Below are 25746 nucleotides of genomic sequence, written 5' to 3'. Positions count from 1 at the left end.
AACTTAGCAATGTTCTTCCTTGTTTCTTAATGTACCACTCTTCATCTATAATTTTCTTGCAATGTTGACCTGGACTCCTGAAATTATTTCTCTGCTTGTGCTCTGCTTCTTTTTATCCATCCTGTTGGGCTGGGATCTCGAGAAGTTATTTTATGCCTCCAGGCGATAGATTTTCATATACTCTATGATTATAAATGACCTTCCTTTGGCCTGCATCGTAATGTTGGATGCATTGTTTGACGAGATCATGCGCCTCTACAATGACTAGAAACCCTACTGCCTGTATCAGACTGCTTTCTCCCATATTCTTCATCTCCTCTGAGGTGATTGGTTCTCTCATCCTGTCGATAAGGTCAACAAGGTTACATTCTCCCATGTGGGTATCCAAATAAAACTTGGTATTGGGTATTATTTGGGGAAATTTCCACTCAAATTCCCTCTTCAGCTCGGCTTTCCTGGTACCCATTACTGTATTTTTTGTTCTCCTTGCTAATATTTCCTGTGTTATTACTATGAATTTTGCATTTTGAATATTTAACATTTTAACCTTGATTTTCTCTAAGTCTTACTCTACTTCAATTACCAAATCTTTCGTATAAATTCACTGGGCTAAGTTAAGGTACTTACCTACTTCATTGGTTGAATCACTAGAAGAGTGAGTATACTACCCGTTGGGATGCTTTGGTATTTCTCACGTATTCGCTTCTATATTACCTGTAGCTTATAACATTGCAAATTGTACCATTGCATAATTTATGGCATTACTATTACTTCTATTTAAGAACCAGTCACGTCTTACACTAAATTTGGTGCATACTAAGCTACTGACAGTTTAAAGGCACCTACTTTGAGGGAAACTCGAAAAAACCTATATCTAACAATCCCCATGGTGTTTCCTCACTCTTGGGTTAGAGAACCTTCTTTTGAGGATGTTGACAAGGATGTTGACATGTGTTTCATCCTTTGAAAGTACTTACACGAGCTCTTTATTACTCCACAATCCCCCATGCTAATCTTTCCACAATACTCTCTGATACTACCAGTGGTGCTTTATCCCCTTTTCTCTGTTGCTAATTCTATTTGCTTTTGTTACCTTGTTAGTTGGTCTAAACCTTTGTGGGGTGATCTTACTTTCTCTCTCTTAGAGCTTGGTTATTCACTTGGAACTTCTTTACTTAATGCCCACTCTTTCGCTTGCTCTTGGTAAATAATCCCAATTCTATGAGATAGTGGGCTATAGAGATATTCTAACTTCTATCGCTTCTTCCTTTTCAATCCCGCCATGCAATTTTCTCCGCAACTTTAATTTTGCAAGGGAAATGAATCATCGATAATCTTAAATTTTTTCTTTTGTTATGGTCTATTACCCACTATTTATTTGTTCCCGCAATCATATTTTCCCACAAGGCGGTATTCTTCTTCTCTCGAATTAAAATAACCGCTAGTCAAAAATTTCGGTGGCTCCCCATTTCGTATCCTAAATGGGGTGTGTTGTATTTTCACACAACAATGAGGAGAAAAATGGATGGTGTGCTAAGGCACTACCTCTTCACCAAGGAAGAGTGCAAGATCGGTTGTAAGAGCTATGCAATCCCTATCATTGGTCTTGCACAAATTTTTTTAATTCGTTACAAGAGAATGAGAATAACGACGATGAAAAATACAATATGCATCACCTTCCTTGTGCTTATAATTGTAATTAATTCTAATGAAAGGAAAGAAAATTTTCTTATAATACTTCAATCTCCAAAAGATTCTAGTAGCCAATTTCTCTTGATCATCAATAGGAGTAGGTCTTGTCTCTTGTGATTTAGGACAATAGTTGTTAAAAGAAGATGGATTGGCATTTTTTATTTTAATAGTTTCATTATCAACAAATTCTTGCATACTTTTTTAAAAATATGGACAATCATTAGTATGATGGTCATGAGTTTGATGATATGAACAAAAATAAATGTTTGAGGAAGAAGCACCCTTAGATGGATGATAGGTTCTATGTCTTGTAAGATACTCCTTAAATTTTTGAATTCTAAGGAGATCATTCATAAGTGAATCATGATAATGTCATAGAAATTGAGTACTAGTTTGTGTAGGAGGGTTTATAGGGACCCTAATTCCTTGCTCAAAATTTTCAAGTCCTTGTCTTCTAAAACCTTTTTTCGACATTATGTTATAGTCACTCCTATAAGAATTGCTTAATTGTGAAGGAGGAACAATATAATTAATTAATTTGAAATTTGTGGTATAAGTGTAGCAAGAAGGAGAAAGGGTAATATAGATGAAGGAATATCTTGTGTAGGGAGATTTTCCTTTCTGTCATCATGCACATCCTATTTGATAGGTTGGGAATAAGGATACTTATCATCTAAGGCCTCATATTTACTTAATGGTATGTTGGGATATATGTCATGAATGAAATGCATAACATCATCTTCTCTATAAATGTTTTGATGATTAAGAGATGCTCTAGGAGAATAACAGGTATCTAGAGAGATTGAAACACCAATATTTTGATCTTGCCCCCCCTTGCGCTAGGATATGTGCATGAGAAGAATATGCAGCCATGTTTCTCTTCAATTATTTCTCTCCATTAGAGATATCATTGATAGGAGCATTAGCTCTTTCTCCATCCACACTAGATACCCTAGGAAAGGTACAAGTATTAGGTGTCATGTGTGTGAAGTAGGATACTTGCACTTGCAACACAAACACTCAATAGATCATTACAAGCATGGTTAAAAAATTGAAATAAAATGAAAGATAAACCATGACAAAGTGACCTATCACCTCCTAAAAGATACGAGTGTGGATTTTCTCTTAGATCTAGATGAGAAATCCCAGTGACTTGACTACACCAAGATGGAGGATTTAAAATGATATGATATGCAAGCTAGATGAATGTATGATTTTTTTATATTGATCCAAGAAGCTAATTAGGCTAATGATATTCATGATTAAGCTAGATGATGATGCAATTAAGCTAGAAAAAGAGATTGATTATGCCATATAATTCAAGATGCAATTTCCTATAATAACAATGCTTAAATGATATGAAAGAAGTGATATTCCTATAATAACAATGCCTAAAATGATATGAGATGGGATCCTTTGTGCTCCAAAATGGGGGATATTTATAGGATTTCCAAGGCCAGGGGTGAGGTGGCAGGAATCAACGGTCAAGATTGAATCTGAAGATATCAAGGGTCAAATTGGAGGAGGTTGGAGAAGAGGTTGGAGGGAAGGACACTTGTCATCTCTGTGGTGACAAGTGTCAAGGAGCCTTGCTCATAATAGGGCAAGTGTCCAAGGGAGGAGACATGTGGCCTAAGTGCCATGTGTATCAAGGGGAGAATATCCACCCCATAGGAGATTAGGATAAGGAGGTTAGGATGTGCAAGATAGGACAGGGTTAGTTAAACTCATGATTAGGTGGAATGGGTTAGGTTAGGGGATGGTTAGGTTAGGTGGTTAGTTAGGAGGCATGTGGGTAATTTGAATTTAAAAATGCAAACAATAGGAAAAGGCTAATTAACTTTTAACAACTCATAAATTGATTTTTTTTAATTAATTAGGGGATTAGAAGAATGAATTAAATGGGGGAGGATTAATTAATTTAGATTAATTAATCAAGGGGGACCATTGAGATGAACCTATTAAATAAATCCTTAGATTTATTAATAAGTAGATGAATGGGAGAATTTAAAAAAATTGCTAATGAATTCAATTAAATTGGGAAGGGGGATTAATTAAATAATTGCTTATTTAATTAATGACCTTTAGACCATTTTTAGGTGTATACATTGGGTTTTTCATTAACATCTCTAGGATTGGGATCTACAAAAGCTTTTAGGTGATCTACATATGCAATGCATTTTTCTAAAAATATCACCATAAAATAATATGCACTATGGATAAAAGATTTGGGATTTAATTGATTAATAGAAAGCAATTCAAAAAATTCTAAAATCACAATATGCCAAAGTGCTATGAATGAAAATAAGCAATGTGAAGTGAAAGAAATCATTATCCAACACATGATTATGATAAATATAAGTGAGAAGAAAAGTAGTCATATGTGAAATAGAAATTAAATTAGATTTATTAAGTGTCATTATGAATGTGTAAGATCAGATCTGAAAATAGATTTGATAAATTCTGCAACCACAAATCAAATTAACTAAATTAGGGTTTTTGTGAATTTTGTTGGCAATTGACACTCATTTGATATGTTTAAATATGTTGTCATTTATGGCGACATGTTCCGGATTTCATATTTTGGTTTAGTTGTTTACTGGCAGACACTTCACTGAAACCGACAAGTATCTTCACTAGTAGGAGGAATTCTTTGGGTACCGGCATTGCAGGCCGACATGACTTCATCAGGTTATCGGTATTGGAGGCCGACATCATTTTGGGAGATCCGACAATCGGCAATTGATTTTTATATTCATGTATTTATGTAATTGAGATGACATGTATATTTATTTTGTAATTATCTATGTAGGCCGACATAAGGCATGAAGGATTGTAAGAGTATATAGGTTAGTTGATTAGATCATTTTGTAATGTGGAAGATGTGTTGAGAGATATGGAATGTTGTAATGCGAAGATTATGTAAGAGTTTATTCCGGTAAGGGTTTAGGGTTTTTGGACCGGAACAGATAAAACTTAACTGGAACTGTATTCAGAATAGAAGATTCTATCATTGCAGTTCATTCATTTCTTTGAATTGTAGTTTGGATTTGTATGTAGTCAGCAAGACTCTTTTTGTGATGAGCAGTGTGCTCTAGGTTGTAAGGCTTCCTACAAGTGAAGGCCCCTATATTTTGTAATATCTCTTCATATGGCCAGTGGATTGATATTGTGGGTCACAAATCCCACCGTGGTTTTTCCTCTTTGAGGTTTTCCACATATAATTCTCTGTGCTATGGTATTAATTTGTGTGATTGGCTTATTGGTTGCTTTACTTCTTTCAATTTATATGTACCCACATACCGGTTGGTGAATGCATGTTTTAATAAGGTTAAAACTGATCATTTTGGTAGAATACTGATTCACCCCCCCCTCTCAGTGTTCTTGGATTCCAACAATTGGTATCAAAGCCTTGTGCCTCGGAGGAAGTTTAATAGATTGAGGAAGATCCTGAATCTGAAATCCATGGATATGAGTTTGGAGAAGCAACTTGAGGCAGCACTTGAAGATTATGATGTTGAAAGGATGAAGAAATTGAAGTTACAAGATGAATTGAATTCTACTAAGGAATTCATTCTTATCCTACAAGAGAGGTTTTCATTTGTTCAAGCTAGGAGGAAGGAACTATTACAAAATCAGGATAATGAAGAGAAGTATGCCCTTAATGAAAGATGTTAGAAGTTGAGTTAGGAGAACATGGTCATGAGGAATGAAATGCAAGCCTTAACTATGAGGATGTCAAAGGAGATTGAAGACCGGAAGAAGAAGGAAGAAAATCTTGCTATATCTCTGAAAGACAAATTTGAAGAATGCATTCGGTTGGTTCATGAAAATGATAGGTTGAGAACTAATTTAGTGCAATCCCGGAGTAATGAACAAGAACTTGAGAGACAAATGATAATTCTGAGAGATGATCTAATTGTTGCAAGTGATTACAAGGACAAATTCAAGGTTAGTTCAGCACAACTTGATGAGTTATTGAAAAGTCAAAGACAGAATGGAGATTCTAGTGGACTTGGATTTGAACAAGGTCAGAGCTCCAGTACTGCAAATGAAGATCAAAACCAGAAGGCACCAGTAATGCAACTTAATGCTTACAAATTTAATGGTAGATTATTTATTTATAATAAATTTGGTCACATGGATAGGCAATGTAGAAATAGAGAAAATTAGAACTATAGTTCTACTCCCGATCAATGTTCTAAATGCAATAAGTATGGTTATATGATAGAAGATTGTAGAATGAATGTTAAATGTTATGATGAATAAAATTTGGAAATATGGCTAATCAGTGCAGGTCAAGTAATTATATCCGTTTTAGCAAAGCAATTCAAAAAAACAATGTTACATGTTATGCATGCAATGAGGTTGGACACATTGCTAAGTTCTGTAGAAGTAGAAATCCACCGGTTAACAATGATGGATCAAATGATAAAGGAAAAGAGAAGGTCAATGAAATCTATCAAGATCATATCAAGAAATGGGTCACAAAGTCAGATGATCAATCTACAGATGGAAATGCTCTGGTTACTCAACTGGCAGAGGAGGTTGCTCCTGCATTGGTAGGAAGCTCATCTGGTAACTAAGGCAGATGCCTTAGGTGTAGGAAAAATTCATGATAATACTGCTTATGCCCCAGGAAGAGGTTTTGGAAGATGTTCCATAATTTGGAAATGTTTATCGGGCATGGAGATGTTCAACCAAGATCTGATATCTTTCACCAAAAGTCATTCATATCAATGATGAATTAGGGTTTCTTGGAGGTTAAATGGTTGAATCCACTTCACTTATGATCACTTTGCATTCAGAGAGATTTAGAGCCAGTCTAAGGCAATTTAGTATGATCGATATCTTCTTGAGAGATTTCACCAGCAATCAGAAGAGTTCTTTAAGGTTTTACTGGTAACTATTTCATAGGTACTTATCTTTTATCATGGAAGACATATCATCCTCTACACCTACTTTTATTGCAAATCCCACTGTTGTTGAGGACAAGGACCATCCTAGGCTGATTTTCAAACAATGTCTGCATATAGCCACCTTGGATGATTCGGTTGGCACTTTTTCCCATGTCCCGAAAGGAGTTGTATATGTTGAAGATGTTAGATCTTACATTCACTATCACATTGAGGATTTGGGAACTAGTGATATCAAGAGAATGTATATGAGCGAGTTAATGGGAGATTCTGGAAAGATTAAGCCCGAGTACAAGCATATTGAGGATCTAGGGTTTACCGACATTCTATATATTCCTGAATTTGAGGATGAGATTGTCAGATATGTTTTGAGAAGAGTGCATGGAGAATTCATCTAGTTGGACAGATCGTATAAGATCTCAAAGGAGGCCATCAAGGCCATCACTGGTTTACCGCAGATTGGACAATGTCTAGAGAAGAAGGTTTCTAATGATCATGTCAACAAAATCACCAGTGCAACATCTGGCAAGCGATCAATGAGGGTTAGCACTTTCATCGACAAAGACATCAGATTCAGAAGCATGGTTATTGGATACAAGGTAACTCAATCAAACCATCTGAATTCTATTTCTAGCTCCTGCGTTTATGCAGCATATAAAATGATGAGGGAAAATGAGAAGTTAGATCTCTGTGGATGGATGTCAGATGAGTTGTTAATTAACCTAGGGATGATAAAAGGAGAGAAGAAGGGAACATTCCGATATGGAAATCTTATTGTCTATTTGATGCTATTTTTTATTAATGAAACTCCCAGTTTTGGGAAGAGACAATGGGCATTTGATATCTCGGTAGGAAGGCAACTGAAACAATCTATTGCTACATTGGGTAATCAACGAGATGATAAGGTATGGGGTTACTTCAAGGCATTCTAGAAGGCTATGAATTCTAAAGAGAGGGTTCCAAAGAAAATTGTTGAGAAATACTAAATCGAGATATGATTCATGGTTAAAAAGGATGAAACTTTAATGTAAGTTGTCAAGCCCCAAAAGATATGGATTGAAGAGATGGGTTATGAAGTTGCTGCATAGATTCTAGATGCTTTTTGTAAAGTTTTTAATTGATTCACCTATTGATGAAGTTGAGAAATCCTTTGGTACCGCTAAATAGAAGAAGCAAGAGGTTGAAACTAAGTTTAATTGGAAGAAGAGGGAGAAACAACAGGGCAAGACAATAAAATCTGTGGAACAAGTATCTCAAGACATCAAGGCATTAATTGATGTTGTTCCAGAAATAAGCAAGAGGAAAGAACCATAAATTTTTATTGAGCCTATTCCTTCAGAATCTGGATCTGATGATGACATACCCTTAGCATTCAAGAGGGTATTGAGGAAGAAAGGAGAAGAGACTAAGGTGGAAGAAAAGAAGCAACCAAAGTTACAATCAGGTTACCAGCATAGAAATGAGCTCCAAAGGAAATGCCTTCTGCTGCATCCAGTATTGGAAGAAGAAAGAAGATGGATGACACCGATCTTGCACTTGTATCTGTTAATGTAACTATTATTCCACCCAAGACTTGTACATAATTGGTTGATGAAATAACTAAGGATGGTATGTTGAAAAATATGCAATTCTATTATGAGCATTTGGATAATGAAGAACAGAGAGAAGTTGAGGAAGAAGTTTTATTGCATTTGGATATATATAAGAAGGCCTTGTTAGAAATTGAAAATCGAATACCGGTACAGTTATATGACAATTTAGATGCTAGAGGATTATCAGCAATGGAGGAGGACAAGCATATAAATATTCAAGAGTTATTATCTACTTGTGCATCCATTACTCTAGAGGAGTTGGATAGGACTCTTGAGGTTGCAAACAGGAACATATTTCACAACAAGCATAGGATAGTTAGTCTTATGTTAGGAAGGGTTAATGAGATAGTCAAGGAGACACACAAGGAATGGGTTCAATTCTTTGCTGCAAACCCTAGTTTTTATACTGCACCAAAAGCTAAAATAGATACTACAAACATCTTGGTTGAAGGGAAAGGTAAAGTATAATGGGTACAATTTTGAAGGATATTAAGATATTGGATTTAGAGCCCTTGGTAGAATCTAATGTATAGGACAAATAGGTGTTACCGGCAAATGTTGAGATACCGGCTGAATCAGAGAGTGTAAAGGTTGCAAGTGTACAAGTTACTAATGTTGAGGAAAATAGTCCTATGGATCATGATGTACATGTTGAGGTCACAGTTCATTATAAGGAGGAACTGACACTAGTTAATGCTACACGAAGTGGTGAAGCCACCGATGCAAGAGAGGAAGCTATAAAAGTTAAACCATCAGAGGAGAAGAAAGAGGAATCCAGCAAGGAACCAGTAGGAAGCGCATCATTGTTGTCAATCGACACCTCATAGGTTGAACAAAAAATCTTAACTGAGATGAGTTATATTGAGCTCATGATGATGGCTGCACAAAATATGTTGAAGGAAGGATTTATGGACAAAGGAGTTATTGATCAGTCTATCCCTATGTTGCAGAGACTTGTCCCTAAGTGCAAATTTGACAAATAATCACAAAGGAGTTTCAGCTCTTGAGAGGGATATAGATAAAATTATAAGGAGAGCCAGAGGTCTTAGAGGATTGGTGAGTCCTCGGTTGAATTCATTAAGTTTACATAAGAAGGAGTGTATTGATTTGGTTGGTAAGCTCACACCGACAGTACTCAAGTATAAAGAGTCATATGCCCATATGCTTAATGGACTTGTATATGTTTCGAGCACACTCAAATAAGGTTGGGATACCTATCTAGAGCTTTTGGAGAAAGCTTATCCAGAAATTTTCAAATATATTCAGCTCCGGTAAGGTGTTTTGGGATATTCTTTGTACAGTCTTTCATTCTTCGTCCCAGTTTTTGGTATTTTTTGGCATTGATGTCAAAGGGGGAGGTATAGGTGAAAAATATATTCTTAACATCGGGATATATGGAGGTATGGATTATCTTGTCCAGGTCATGATCATAGATGGATATTCAGCTTAGGGGGAGCAGTCTCAGGATGAAACCGACAGATGGAAACCATTATCATTTTTTACATGAGTGTTGCCATCAATGACAAAGGGGGAGATTGTTGGAAATTGACACTCATTTTATATGTTTCAATATGTTGTCATTGCTGGCAACATGTTTCGGCTTTCATATTTTGGTTTGGTTGTTTACCGATAGACACTTCACCGACACCGACAAGTATCTTCACCGGTAGGAGGAATTCTTTGGGTACAGACATTGCAGGCCGACATGACTCCATCAGATTATTGGTATTGGAGGCCAACATTATTTTGGGAGATCCGACAATTGGAAACTTATTTTTATATTCATGTATTTATGTAATTGAGCCAACATGTATATTCATTTTGTAATTATCTATGTAAGCCGACATAAGGCATGAAGGATTGTAAGGGTATATAGGTGATTTGATTAGATCGTTTTGTAATGTGGAAGATGTGTTGAGAGATATGGAATGTTGTAATGCAAAGATTATGTAAAAGTTTATTTCGGTAAGGGTTTAGGGTTTCTGGACCGGAACTGTATTCAGGCATAGAAGATACTATCATTGCAGTTCATTCATTTCTCTAGATTGTAGTCTGGATTTGTATGTAGTCAATGAGGCTCTTCTTGTGATGAGCAGCGTGCTCTAGGCTATAATCCTTCCTGCAAGTGTAGGCCCCTATATTTTGTAATATCTCTTCATATGGCTAGTGGATTGATATTGTGGGTCACAAATCCCATCGTGGTTTTTCCTCTTTGAGGTTTTTGACGTATAATTCTCTGTGTTATGGTATTAATTTGTGTGATTGGCTTATTGGTTTCTTTACTTCTTTCAATCTTATATGTACTGGTATACTAGTTGGTGAATGCATGTGTTAATAAGGTTAAAATTGATCATTTTGGTAGAACATTGATTGGCCCCCCTCTGAGTGTTCTTGGATTCCAACAAATTCAAGCTCTAAATTTAGGTAGTTTTATTAAATAAGATCTATGAGGGTATGTACAAGATCATGGGGGCCAAAAAGTGGCAATGGAGAAAAAAACACATTTTAAACGTCTCCAAGCACGCCAAAATCCGCTTTGACTTTTTGTTTGGGTCGACCAAAATTTGAATTTGGTTTGGTAATACCAAACCAAATCGGATATTTGATTTTAACGGATATCCGATTTGTGATGTCACTATTGTGATGTCATACTTTTTCAAATCAAATATCCGTTTAAATCAGATATTCATTTTTCTCAACATAAAAAGTATAGTTTAGTAAAATGGGCATAACTTTTGTGTTTCTTATCAAAATTTTGGTATTTTACACCTGCGTTGGAAAGGTAATTCAGAGACCTATCAAATGGATAAGGTAATTTTATGATATTATAGACCAAAAATTAATTATAATCATTTGAAGTTAGTCCTTCAATTTTAAAACTTTAAATACTCACAAATTTTGCATACAAAGTCTCATTTTTTTCCTATCACCTCCTTTATCTATCACTTGTCTATCTATACTTATATAAATATATTTTATCTATCTCTTTCTTCTCTACTTATGTCATTTCTTTTCTCATCCCATCTAGATAAATAAATTCCCAAGTTACATTCATCTCTGCATATATCTCCATCTTTCTATTCCTATCTCTCCCTCTCCCACTCCATCATTGTCACTCCTTATTTCTATATTTCTATCTAATAATCTCTCTTCTCTCTATTTATATCCCTCCTCTACCTTATCCTACCTATACTTTTATATTACTTGTCTCTATCACCTCCTTTCTCTCCCTATCTTATCCCCTCTATCTCTATATCCCTATAGATTTATCTTCATGTATATTTATATCTCATTATCTCTAAATCTCACTTATTGACTCCATCTCTCCCTGCATTTGTCTTACTCTCTCTATCACTTTCTATCCATATCTATCTCTATATCCATCTTCACATCTCCATATCTTTCCCTATCAATCTCTCTTTCTATATGTTCCTCTATCTTTATATATCTTCCTCTATACATGATTAATCTAGGTTTCCGTCTCTTCCTCTATTGCCCTCTTGAAGTATCTTTCCCTTTCTCTACCTTTATCTCTTTATTTACTCCCTCTTTATATATCTCTGGTTCTCTCCCCCCATCCTTCTCTATAGTGCCTTTATATATCTCTATATCTCCCTATTTCTCTCTCTCCCTATTTATCTATCCCTATCTATAATCTCTATCTCTCTTTCTCACTCTCTTGCACTATCTATATCTCTCTATCTATAGATATTTCTCTTCCTTTATATCTATCTATCTCTTCCTTTTTTTATCTCACTCTCTTTACCCCTCTCTATCCATTTTTCTCCATCTCTTTATATATTTATCTTTGTCTTTACCTCTCTCTTTCTCTATATCTATTCATCTCCCTCTCCCTTTATCTTCATTTTTTATCTCTATCTTTCTCTCTCCTTTTCAATATCTAGATATGTCTACCTCTTTATTTCCATCCTTGTCCTTTATTTTTTCTCCCTCTCACTTTGTATTCCTTAATATCTATAGCTCTATTTATGTCCTTGTCCTTTAGTTCTTCTTCCTCTCTTTAGCTCTCCATCTCTCTTCACCGTTATATCTTCACTTATTTGAAACTTAGTACATATGTTCTCTTAAGGGGTTATATGGTGTCATAAGGGGTCATAGAACACCATATGAGCCCTTAGGACACAATATGATCCCTAACGACACCATATGGTCTCCTAAGGGGTCATATGGTGTCCTAAGGGGTCATAAAACACCATATGACCCCTTAAGACACAATAAGACCCCTAATGACACCATATGGTGTCCTAAGGGGTCATAAGACACCATATGAACCCTTAGGAGACCATACGACACCTAATGATATAATGTGGTGTCCTAAAGGGTCATATGGTGTCCTAAGGGGTCATATGACACCATACGACCCATAGCATAATATAGTGTCCCAAGGGGTCATATGGTGTCCTAAGGGGTCATAAGACACCATATGACCCATTAGGACACAATACAACCCTTAATGACACCTAAGGTGTCATATGGTGTCCTAAGGGGTCATAGGACACCATATGACCCCCAAGGACACCATATGACCCCTTACGACACCATATGGTGTCCTAAGGGGTCATATGGTATCCTAAGGGGTTATATAACACCATATGATCCTTTTGAACACAATAAGACCCATAACGACATGATATGGTGTCCTAAGGGGTCATATGGTGTGACGAGACACCATATGAGCCCTTAGGACACAATATGACCCCTAACGATACCTAAGGGATCATATGGTGTCCTAAGGGGTTATATGATATCCTAGGAACCTTTAGGACACAATATGACCCCTTGGCACACCATAAAACCCCTAACAACACCATATGGTGTCCTAAGGGGTCGTAGGACACCATATGACCCATTAGGACACAATATGACCCCTAACAACACCTAAGGGGTCATATTGTGTCCTAAGGGTTCATATTGTGTCCTTAGGGGTCATATAACACCATATGACCCTAACAACACAAAATGATGCCTAATGATACCTAAGGGGTCATATGGTGTTCTAAGGGGTCATAGGACACCATACGACACCTAATGACACCATATGGTGTCCTAAGGGGTCATAAGACACCATATGACCCCTTAGGACACCATACAACCCCTAATGATACAATGTGGCATCCTAAAGGGTCATATGGTGTCTTAAGGGGTCATAGGACACCATACAACCCATAACACCATATAGTGTCCCAAGGGGTCATATGGTGTCCTAAGGGGTTATAGGACACCATATGACCCCTTAGGACACAATATGACCCTTAACGACACCTTAGGGGTTATATGGTGTCCTCAGTGGTCATATGATATCTTATGACCCCTTAGCACACCATACGAACCTTGATGGCACCCCATATGGTGTCCTAAGGGGTCATAGGATACCATATGACCTATTAGGAAACCATACAACCCATAAAGATACTATATAGTGTTTTAAGTGTTCATATGGTGTCCTAAGAGGTCATAGGACACCATATGACCCTTTAAGACACAATATGACCCCTTAGCACACCATATGATCCCTAACGACATCATATGGCATCCTAAGGGTTCATAGGACACCATATGACCTATTAGGACACAATATGACCCCTAACGACACCTAAAGGGTCATATGGTAAAGTTAGATGTAAGGATAGGTATGACAAAGACATGGTATTTGGGTAAGAGAGAATTAGAGAGAGTTGGGGGTAATTAGGGGTTGGGAGGAGAGGGGGTATGGGAAAGTATCAACAAAGGGAGAGAGGGAGAGATGAGGAGAGAGGTTTAGAGAGAAGGTAATTATGGGAAGGGGAGGGGGGGAGAGAGAGGGAGGGAGTATCAAAAAAGGAAGAGGGGGAGAGATGGGGAGAGAGCCCCATGATTACCCTCTCTCTAGTCCATCTATTTGTTAATACTTCCCTCTTCCCCTCCGCTCCCCCTAATTATCCTCTCTATCACTCTCTTCACCTCTCTCCACATCTCTCCCTCTCTCCTTTTGTTGATACTTACTCTTATCCCTCTCTTCTTATCTGCTAATTACACCCAACTCTCTCTCACATTATTTCTTTCCCTCAATTACCCTCGATCACCTCTCTCCTCCTATGGGTTTATAGATACTTCCCTCTCCCCCTCTCCCCACCCCCTAATTAATCTCTATGTATCTCTTCACCTCTATCCCCATCTCTCTTCTCTCTTTGTTGATACTTTCCCCTCTCCCCCTCTCCTCCTACCCCCTAATAATCTCAAACTCTCCCTTGCATTCTGTCTTCACCCCAATCAACCCCTCCCTCTCTTTGTTTGCCTACCACCTAACTACCTCTAGATCTCTCTCTCACAATCTCTCTTCCCCCCAATTACTCTCTCCTTCTCACCTCTCTCCCCCTCTCCTTTTTTTGATACTTCCCTATGCCTCTCCTTGTCCCATCCGAATTTTGTTGCTAGAGATGAGAAGGAAATGCATAGAGACTAGTCTAGATCTTAGGGAAGAGAGATTGACATAGAGGAGGAAATTATGAAGAGGTAGAAATATAAGCACCTTGTAGAGTTTGAGATAATGAATGAGGTATTCAATGACAATTAGAGATATAGATCTAGAGAGAGATGTATAAACATGGACAAAAGAGAGGGAGGAAGAAAAAAATAGGTGGAGTGATAGGTTTAGGAGAGAGAGGTGGAGAAAGGAACAAACATAAATAACATGGTTTATCAAAATTTCTCGAAATCAATAAAATTCCTAAATTTTCTATTATTAATTACTTATTTAGTTTATTTTGAGATGATTGTTACAAAAAATTCATGCAATAGGGAAATCATATGAAAAAGTCATGAGCTTTTCATGTTTTAAAAATGAAGGATGAATTTAAATGAATTATGTTGCATGTAAAAGAATTCATCTCTAAAGCATCAATTAGAATTCAAAGGGAAATCACAAATCCCTATCTAATCAAAGAATTCAAACAAACAGACAATGAAATAACACAATAAAATCAAAATAGGAATTATAAAGTAATTCAATCAAAAAATCCCTATTGTGTGACTACGTATAACTTCCATTTCTCTTCTCCTCTTTGTGGTATGATGGTTCTCCGATATTATGCTGGCAACCTGTAATTGACACAAATATTCAAAGTTTGTGATTGTTGAAAATGGAGATTGAATGTTCAATTTATAGATAATTGGAGAAGATTGATTGAAAGGTGGAACAAATTGATCAAGCGGTGAAACTCAGGTGAGCTCACATGAAAATTGATAGTTGAACTGTTGATTTAGAGGTGAAATTGAATAGATTGAATGGATTAATTGAGTCAACTGATTGAGAAAAAGCTAAATGAAGGAAGAAAAATAATGATTGGAGGATAATTGATTGATGACAAAGCTAACTAAAAGATGGAAATAGAGATTGGAAAGATAAATTATTTAATTAATTAATTTAGCATGTGCTTGCACTTTAACTTAGATTTTCAATTTAACCCTTGCATGAGATTTCATTCAAATAATTGAATTGATTTTAAATTCAATTTAGTAATTGAATATATTTAGAACTTGACTTTGATTTTGAATTTGATTTTTGAAATCATGCACATGTGTTTGAATTTGGAAGAATTTGAAATTAAATGAAATTAGAAGAATATGAAATTAGATGAAATTAGAATTTGGAGAATTGGAATTAGAAGAATTAATTAGCCAATTAAATAATTTAAAGAAACATTTTTAATTATTTTAGAAATGGACTTTAATTAAATAATAAAGACTATTTAATTTAAAGGATTAAATCATAATTAATTAAATAATAAATATTTAATTAATATCTAGAAAAGGGTTGAATGATTAGATGATTAGAGATAGAAATTAAAAATAGAAGCAATCTATTTAAATAATAAATATTATTTAAATTGAGGAATTAATCAGAATTAATTAAATAATAAATATTTAATTAACATTAGAAAATGGTTAAAATATTTAAATGATGAAAGAATAAGAAATAGAATGATTAGTAAGATTATGAGGAAATGTGAAATTAGAAGAATAAGATTAATTGACTTAATTAAATAATTATAGAACTATTTAATCAATTAGAGGAATAATTAGTACATGATCAATGAGACATTTTTAGGTGTCTACATTTGCCCCTCTTTGAGACAATGTTGAAATGATGTTGTTTCAAAGAAAAGAAAAATTTTACCCCAATATGCCTTGGTACCATTGTATAGTGTAAATATGCCCCCTCGGAAAAGGTGGTTGAAAAATTTGAAAATTGAGACCATATTTTTGATATCAGTATAATGAGAAATCATGTGAAGTTCATTCAATTTCAAGATCGTTTGAGTAGGCTACAAGTTGTTTGAAGCTGGCGAGGACGGCAGGCGCCGAGGTGTCAAAAAACCCTAATTTTGAGCTATAAATAGAGATTTTAGGTTTTCATTTGCTCATTTGCAATTTGGTAAGTTTTTGGTTTTGTTTGTGAATTATGTGCTTTTGTGCAAGTATTTGATCATCATGGCTGGCTATAGAGCTTGATTGCACCTGTCCGACTGAGTACGATCATATCAGAGACCTTCTAGTATGGGCGACATGGTATTTTTCTAAATTTTTACCTAATTGTTTGCCTATTTTGGCTATTTTTCAAAAAAAATTGCAGTGTCTTGTCGATTTTCACGCATTCACACTAAACATATCGCATACGCGCTTAGAATACCGCATTTGCTATAAGTCTTACGCATTAGCTCATTTCTTTACGCATTGGTGCTGAATGTTGTTCATAAGCCTTTATTTTTCTGCATTGATGTAAAATATCACGCATTCATTGTATGTGAAGCTTTTTGTCATGCATCTGATAATTTTTAATGTTCTCGTGATCTGATATCTAATATTTTTAACATTTTCTCTATGCAAGAGAACATTGGAGTGCTATACTGCCGACAAAGCAGACCCCATGGACTTGATCTTCATGCTGATTTACTTGATGAGGAGATCAAGCATATCTGATAGCTTGGTTTATATTACATGTTAGACTTGCCAGAGGTTACAACCAATAGGGCCTTGATTACAGCTTTGATAGAGCGATGGCATTCCGAGACATGTTCTTTTCATCTTCCTACTGGTGAGGCATCCATTACCTTGGAGGATGTATGAAGTATACTGCGTATTCCAATTCATGGTGAAAGAATTGTGTATGACCATGATGATGGCATTGCTGGATTGTGTGCCCTTTTTAAGTGTGAGATACAAGATTTGCAGATCAGTAGTCAGTATGATATCCCTTGGGCTTGATTAGATTACAATGATCTAACTATTGTACTATATTGTGTTGTCACTAGTTTGTTGATAGCTTACAGACGAGGTCATGGATTTCTAGTTGGATGGGGCAGAGTGCTCCATGATATGATTGTGCATCGATGAGTATATGCATGGGGTTTGTTTCTTCTAGCCATGGTGTATTATCAAATGCATGACATTATATACCTTGGATATCAGTCTATCAGTTGCAGTGTGACATTGCTCCAGATGTGGGCATGGGAGCACATTTCTATTGCGAGACCTATTATTCATGTTGACTTGTAGCTTGGTGAGCCTTATGCTTATAGGTACACAATGAGTATTAGACACAGGGGTTCAGGTAACACCTTGTATTGGAGACATCAACTTGATATTCTACAGCATTTTATTTGGAGACCATACTTAGATTGTCTCGGTTAGGTCGATGATGCAGTGCACTTGCCTTTCTGTCGATAGCAGATATATATTATTGGTAGGACATTCGAGACGTAGCGGATTATTGAGATGTCTCTTCTAGGACGGGTCCTGAGACAATTTGGGGAGGTACAGGTTACACCGATGGTTACTGCTCATTTTGCTCATGTACCTCGAGAGGTATCTGATTGGGGGGTGTGTATATGGCCACATGTTGCTTCTGTTCAGTTTGATTCTCTTCAGATATTACTTTGGGATTGGGGTAGAGGGGCAGCAGATCCAGGGACTATGCCAGATTATGATGCATGGTGGGCCAAACATAGGCCTATTCCACTTGCTAATCCTATTGTTCTGATTACAGCATAATAGATTCGACATCCTAGACAGCTCCTGAGGATAGACAGGGAGAAGAGAGTCGAAGGAGGAGAGGAGGGTGGATTAGTTGAGGGTAGATTAGCTGAGGAGGGAGAGGAAGAGGGAGGAGATGAGGACATAGACATCGGTGGAGACACGGAGTCTACTAGCAGCGAAGATGATGATGATTCTTCAGGGTCACCAATCAGTGAGGATGGTGATGATGATGGTGATACTGATATACCAAAGCTGGAGGATGTGTTTGCTGTAGAGGGTGGAGGAGGACAGGTGGGTGATAGGGATGATGATGTTTCGTAGATTCTCAGAGCACGGATTTGGCATCTAGAGGACAAGGTTGCTAGATGAGATGTCGAGCGAGAGGCCTACCGTATAGACTACGGTGCACTAGAGATCGAGAGGGATCATCTCAGGAGGGAGAGAGATGAGGTAGTCAGGAGAGATTAGATCACCATGGATGCATATGATCAGTTATTTGGACCAGTGTCAGAGGCACGTAGCCAGGCAGAGATACTTTGTTTCTACACAGGAGGCTATTTATTATTGACAGGCGTATGAGAGAGCTATCCCTAAGGGTCAGAGAGAGACTAGTTTTAGTGCCTTTATGGGGAGGAGATCCAGTCGATCTACTTCTTGACGGACTAGCAGTGGAGGAGTCATGGGTCCACCTCGACATCCTGGGGCAGGATCTAGTGGGCAGGACCCATCTGTTGATAGAGGCAATGTCAGTTGAGACATTTTGATCATGTTATAGGAGCCTTCGGGCTTGTTTATTGTATTCACACACATTATCATTTTTGAGTTATATATATGATATGTAGTTTTTTGGCGGCGATCTATTATGCTTTGCTTTCTATGTATGTTAAATGATGCTATGAGTTATATGATGTATGTGTATATGATTCATGAATGCTTTTATGAATGTTTTATGAATGGAGTGGTTTCTATATGATTCTATGTGAATTATGAATGATGTTATGAATGCAATGGTTTAATGCAATTTAAAACTATATGTATGCATTTTTGTTTTATATGGATGCATTTTAAAACTATATGGATGCATTTTTGCTTTTTGTATGATAATGCCAACATATACCTTGAGGAAATGTTAGTATGATGAAATAAAGAAGAGATTGATGAAAGAATAATGTTATAAAAGAATATGATTTAGAAAGAAGATGGGAAATCAACAAACTATCAAGAAACAAATGAGATGAGAATGAAATTGAATGAATCATGAACCTGTGTCATTTATTTTATTGTGTAATATATATTCATCGTTGAGCCTTATTATTGATCAATGACGCTTAGCACATCAGGGTATAAGGAACCAAGATGTAAAGATATCTCATCGAAGAAACAAACACATAGTAGAAAAGGAGTGAACCCCTCCATTCTGGGAAATACACTACGGGTCGAGGTATGTGTGGCATTCAATAGCTGAATGCTCCTATCACAGACACCCACTAGAGAAATTTCCCTAGAATTTCATCGGTTCACACCACAAACAACAAACAAAGAAAAAGGTAATGCCCATCATGGCTCCTCTAGTCACTTGTGGACATCCTTGAGTAGCATAGGAACATAATTTGTCACCAAATGATAAAAGATAAAGACAAACCCAGACAAAGTTCAACAGCTATATTGACCTTGTACCTTCGTTCTCAGTTGCTTGATGTGATGGTTGATAATGTTTGATCTCAGAAAGTTACGGACCCCATTTAAGACTGACTTGTTTGATTTTAAGTGTATCCTCTTTTGTTTAAGACAATATAATGATCACTTGATATGGATATGATATGATTGATAAGACAGTTCGATCGATTGATTGCAGATGTTTGACTAGATAGTCGTATCCTTTGTTAACTTCGTGCGATGTTTTGCTGGATATCTGCTAGGGTATTTGTTTCTTGCGAGACATTTTATTGCAAGTTTTTTGATTGATTTTTTATTTTTGATTGTTTAGTTCTTTTCCAAGAGATTTTTCGATGTTTTTAGATTATGTGGATCGATATTTGAATGTTTTTTATGTTTTCAAAGGACATTATATGAATGTTTTTGGTATTTTCAAAGGATGTTATATGAATGTTTTTGGTATTTTAAAAGAACGTTATATGAATGTTTTTGGTATTTTAAAAGGACGTTATATGAATGTTTTTGGTATTTTCACTACTCTTTCCAATGTTTTTGGTTTAAGTTTTCACATATTTGAATGTTTTTGATTGATTTTTTTCAGGACTTTTTACAGATGTTTTTGGTATTTTCAATTTTTCCACTATTTTGAATTTTATGTTTTTCACTATTTTTGGATTTTTAATTTTTTCACTATTTTTGGATTTTTATGTTTTTCACTATTTTTGGATTTTTTTAAGTTTTTCACTGTTTTTGGATTTTTAAGTTTTTCACTGTTTTTGGATTTTTTTGAAGGACGTTATATGATTTTGTTTGGATTTTTTCAGGACTTTTTATGATTTTGTTTGGATTTTTTTAGTTATCCCCCCAGTGTGCAGGCATGTATGACATGATGATCTACGAAATGTATGCAGAGACAATGAATTTTTGACATGACCTATGTTAATGCAAGATGTATGATGAAGAAAACTTTCCTATTCGAACAAGGTCGACTGTATTTGTTTGGCATTTTGTAATACACCAATTGAAATTGGAGGTACAAAACATTTCATAGATAAGAGGTCAATCGATCCCTAAGGTCCCTTGGAACATCCAAATCAACACACTTAGTGACTAGGATTTACAAATGGAGACACGGAAAACTTCCCCATTGGTTCTTGAAACTTTGATCTTCTTTTTCCCATGTGTGTGCAGATGAGTTAATTCCCTCTCTTGTATTCACTAAAGATCCTTAGCATCCTGTATGACTAGCTACATGTATTATCCTAACTTCAAAAGCATCCCGAATAGAGCCTCGCTACTAGCAAGCTTTTAGATCTCTGATGAGGTTATAGATTGCAATTTCTCAAATATTGCTCTATTGACAGGAGGTGTTCATAGCCCTGATGGAGTTACTTGCATGTTCCCATAGTCAAGCTTTTTGTCGCACTTGCATGTGTGATATTTCAGTTATATATCATTGCATTTTTGCCTTTAGATGAATATTTGTCATAGCTCTTTTTCTTTTATTTTCTTTCCTTGACTTTGTAAGTAATGAAACCTACTTGGGTGTGATAATTACAGCGACGCTGAAGTAGAATTTTAGATTTTTCACTAGTCATATGATCAACTAGGTGTCTAAAATGAATTAGAGATTTTCTTAATATGTTTGAGATATAGCAATTGATAGATTTTGGGTTAACAAGTCTTAAATAGTGAAATCACTACCCAACCATTATTAAAGCATCATCACAAGGTAATGTTGACAATGAATGACCTTAGAACCTCAAAGACTTCATGTCCAAATATCTAAGAAAGGAGATGACCCTTGTTTCTCTTAAATGCAAACGAATGACAAACTTGGACAGTTGTCTTATTTTATTGGTGTTGCTATGTGAAATTAAATATGATGTGCTTAGAAAGAAACTATATGTAATGTAGTGCTTTGAATAAAATGATATGCAATGCAGAAAGTAAAACCTAAACTAACCCAGCCCTTAGGTATCATATCGTTTAAGGTGCATGTTGTTCATAGGGTCAGAGAGTGGATCTCCCTCCATGGTAGCCAAATTATATGCTTCATTGTCTATAACCCTTGTTATGATAAAAGGACCTAGCCAGTTAGGTTCAAATTTCCCTGGTTTTTCTCATTCAGCTAGGTTCCTTTTGTTCTCTTTGAGAACTAGATCTCCCACTTCAAAAGTTCATGGGCGGACTCATTTATAATAACTTTGTCTCAGTCTGTTTTGATAACCTTGCAAATGATTCAAAGGATTTTGTCTCTTTTCATCAAGCGTTTCTAGCTCTTGTAATCTTGCTACCCGATAGTCTTCCTTTGATATGATGTTTTGTAAGCAGACTCTTAGAGGCGGTATTTCTATTTCAATGGGGAGTATTGCTTCTGTACCATAGACCAAGGAATATGGTGTTGCTCCTGTAGGGGTGCATACTCCTGTTCTGTAAGCCCAAAGAGCGATATTTAACTGGAGATGCCAGTCCCGTTATGTGTCAGTGACAACTTTCTTAAGGATTTTCAATATTATTTTATTTGTTGCCTCTACTTGTCCATTTCTTTGTGGATAATATGGTGTGGAAAATCTCTATTGTATTTGAAATTTGTCACACAATTCTTTCACTTCTTGATTTTTAAATGGATGCCCATTATCTATCACGAAGCACATTGGAATCCCATATCTATAGATAATGTAATTGAGAATGAACTTTTCTATTTTCTTTCTAGTGGTGTATGTAAGAGGAATTGCCTCGACCCATTTGGTAAAGTACTCAATAGCTATTAAGATGAACTTATGCCCGTTGGAAGAAGGATTGATTTTACCCACTAAATCTAATCCCCATTGTGAAAATGGCCATGGTGATGTAATAGGTCCAAGATCTTGTGCTAGTGCATGAATGAGATCCCCATGCATTTGACATTGCTTGCATTTTTGCACATATTTATAGGCATCTTTTTCCATAGTTGGCCAATATTAACCAATTCTTAACAATTTCTTTGACAATGGTGGACCACTTTGATGCACCCCACAAATTCCATTATGGACTTCCTTTAGAGAAAGTTGTGCTTCATTTTCATCTAGACATTGGAGAAGAGTTCCATCAAAGCCCTTTCTATACAGTGTATCAACTATAATAGTGTGTCTAGATGCCTGACGAATAAGAATCTTTTTTTGATTTCTGGATAGATCTGGTGAAATGTACTGGGTGTGTAAATATGCCTATATCTCATTGTACCATGGGGATTCTGGACCCACAATTGTACATACATATTTAGTTGAGGGAGTCTCATATGTCGGTATCTTCAACTGTTCTATAATAAACTCAAACTGAGTTTCATTATTAGGCATATTTATAAGAGACCCTACTGTAGCCATGGCGTCAGCTGCCTTGTTCTGTATCCTGGGAATCTATTCGAAAGTGATTTTGCTGAAATGCTCTTTGTAATCATCTACCATTTATTTATAAGGTAGTAACTTATCATCTTTAGTGTTGTAGTCATCATTGAATGGTTTACAATCAGTTGTGAGTCACCATAGACCTATAATTCTTTTATTCTCCACTACACAACTAGACGAAGTCCTATGAGGAGAGCTTCATATTCGGCTATATTGTTTGTACATGGAAAATTTATCCTAAATGACTTAGGGATAGAATCACCCTGAGGGGTGATGAAAAGAATCCCTACTCTAGATCCATGACTTGTATATGACCCATCAAAGTATAATTTCCACATTATAGATGATGCCAATTTAAATATCAATTCGTTTGGAAAGCCTATGATTGATGGGTGACTATCTTGTAATGGAGCCTCTGCTAACTGATCTTCTATAATTTGTCCTTTGATGGCCTTTCTATCCATGTACTCTATATCAAACTCAAATACACCAAACACAATCTCTTGGTCAATGTTGCTCTTCTCAATAGGTACTTGAGTGGATCAAAGCGTGCAACGAGTTGCACCTTATGACTCAACATGTAATGTCTAAGATTTTGAGATGTGAAGATTATGACTAAATGTGCTTGTTATATAGGAGTGTAATTAAGCTCTTAATCGATCAAGGTTCTACTTATATAGTAAATAGCTCTTTCTTTTCCTTGTTCATCATGTTGTGCCAACAAAGCTCCTAGAGTTGAGTTTGTCGCCAATATATATAGTAACAAAGGTTTTCCTGGAGTAGGCAGGACTAACACTAGTGTGTTTAGAAGATAATCTTTCAGATCTTGGAAAGCCTCTTGGCATTGTTCTATCAATTTGAAAGTAACTCCTTTTCTGAGTAAATGATGGAGCAAATGACATTTATCTACCATCTACGCTGTGAATTTCCTTATGGATTGCAGTCTTCCTTGTAACCTTCTTAATTTCTTATGTGTTGACGAAGGTTGCATATCTATGATAACTTTGACCTTGGCAGGGTCTACTTCAATTCCTTTGTTAGACACAATAAACCCTGACAGTTTTCCTGCTATTACTTCAAACGCACACTTCTTTGGGTTTAGTGTGACCTTGTACTACTCCAATCGATCAAATATCTGTGCAAGGACCGCAAGGTGACCTTCTCTTGTCTATGATTTAGCCAGTAAGTCATCCACATAATATTCCATTATGTTGTGGACCATGTCATGAAATAGCATTGTCATGGCCCTTTGGTATGTTGCTCCTGCGTTTTTGAGACCAAATGGCATCACATTCTAGCAGTATGTTCCCCATGGGTAGGCAAAGGTCATTTTATGTTGATCTTCCAGTACAATTTTAATATGGTTGTATCCTGAGAAACCATCCATTAATGATAGCATTTCATTCCCAGCTATTAAGTCAACTATCATATTGATATTGGGTAGAGGGAAATCATCCTTAGGACAAGATTTATTTAGATCCCAAAAATCAGTATAGATTCTTATGCCTCTTGTGGGATTAGTCACAAGTACCAGGTTGGCTATCCATTCTGCATAGTCGATAGGTCAAATGAAACCTACATCCAGCAGCTTTTGGAGTTCTATTTTAACTAGTAATGCAATTTATGGATGCATTTTTCTCAATTTTTGCTTGTAAGGTTTAACTCTTGGTAGCAAAGGTAAATGATGTAATACCAACTTAGGATCTAAGCTTGACATATCCACATAGGACCAAGAAAATTTGATAGGACATTGTTTTAAAAAATGAATGAACTTGTCCTTTTCTTCTTTGTTTAATGATTTTGCAAGGGGGATGTTATGCACAACCTCTCCTTCTACTATATTTACCTCCTCAGTTTCTTCTATAAGCAATGCTTAATTTTCTCTTTCGATAGGGAGGTAACCTAACTCGCTCTTGCCATTATGATTATTTTGATTTGTACCTTCTGTGATAGAGGTACTTGCCTCTCCAAAGTATGTCATCCTATCCAGGTCCATAGAAAATCCTGCCTTGTGATCACCTTGTGGAAATCCCTCTCTGGCTCTGAGGAATTCTGCAATGGCTTCATCATTTTCAAACCAATCTAGAGTTCATTTTCCTTCTTGCCCCCAATCAATCAAGTGTGAGTGTATAAGGGGTAAGTCATTACTCCCTTCTATCATAATAGATTCAGATAACATGAAGAGTTGATTGTTTGAGTGACTTGATGTATTTTCATCTTTTGTAGGCATTATTTGATATCTTAGTATGATGCTTGTTCGTGGGCTGAAATCATGGAGCGATAAGAACTCAGTCATGAGACTCTGTCTGACTTTCAATGTATATTCATCATCTGAGGTATTATCACTTATCTCCTCTTGTTCCTGCCTCTGATCTTGTTGTAGATTGGTTAGTCTTCTTTGCAATTTAGTTACCCTTCTTAAGCCTAGTATAAGTCGTTGCAATATTTCTTCATCTGATTCATTAGGTT

The sequence above is a fragment of the Cryptomeria japonica genome, chromosome 3, assembly GCF_030272615.1.
Source record: "Cryptomeria japonica chromosome 3, Sugi_1.0, whole genome shotgun sequence".
Classification (NCBI taxonomy): Eukaryota; Viridiplantae; Streptophyta; class Pinopsida; order Cupressales; family Cupressaceae; genus Cryptomeria; species Cryptomeria japonica.
This window is presented reverse-complemented; position numbering follows the sequence as displayed.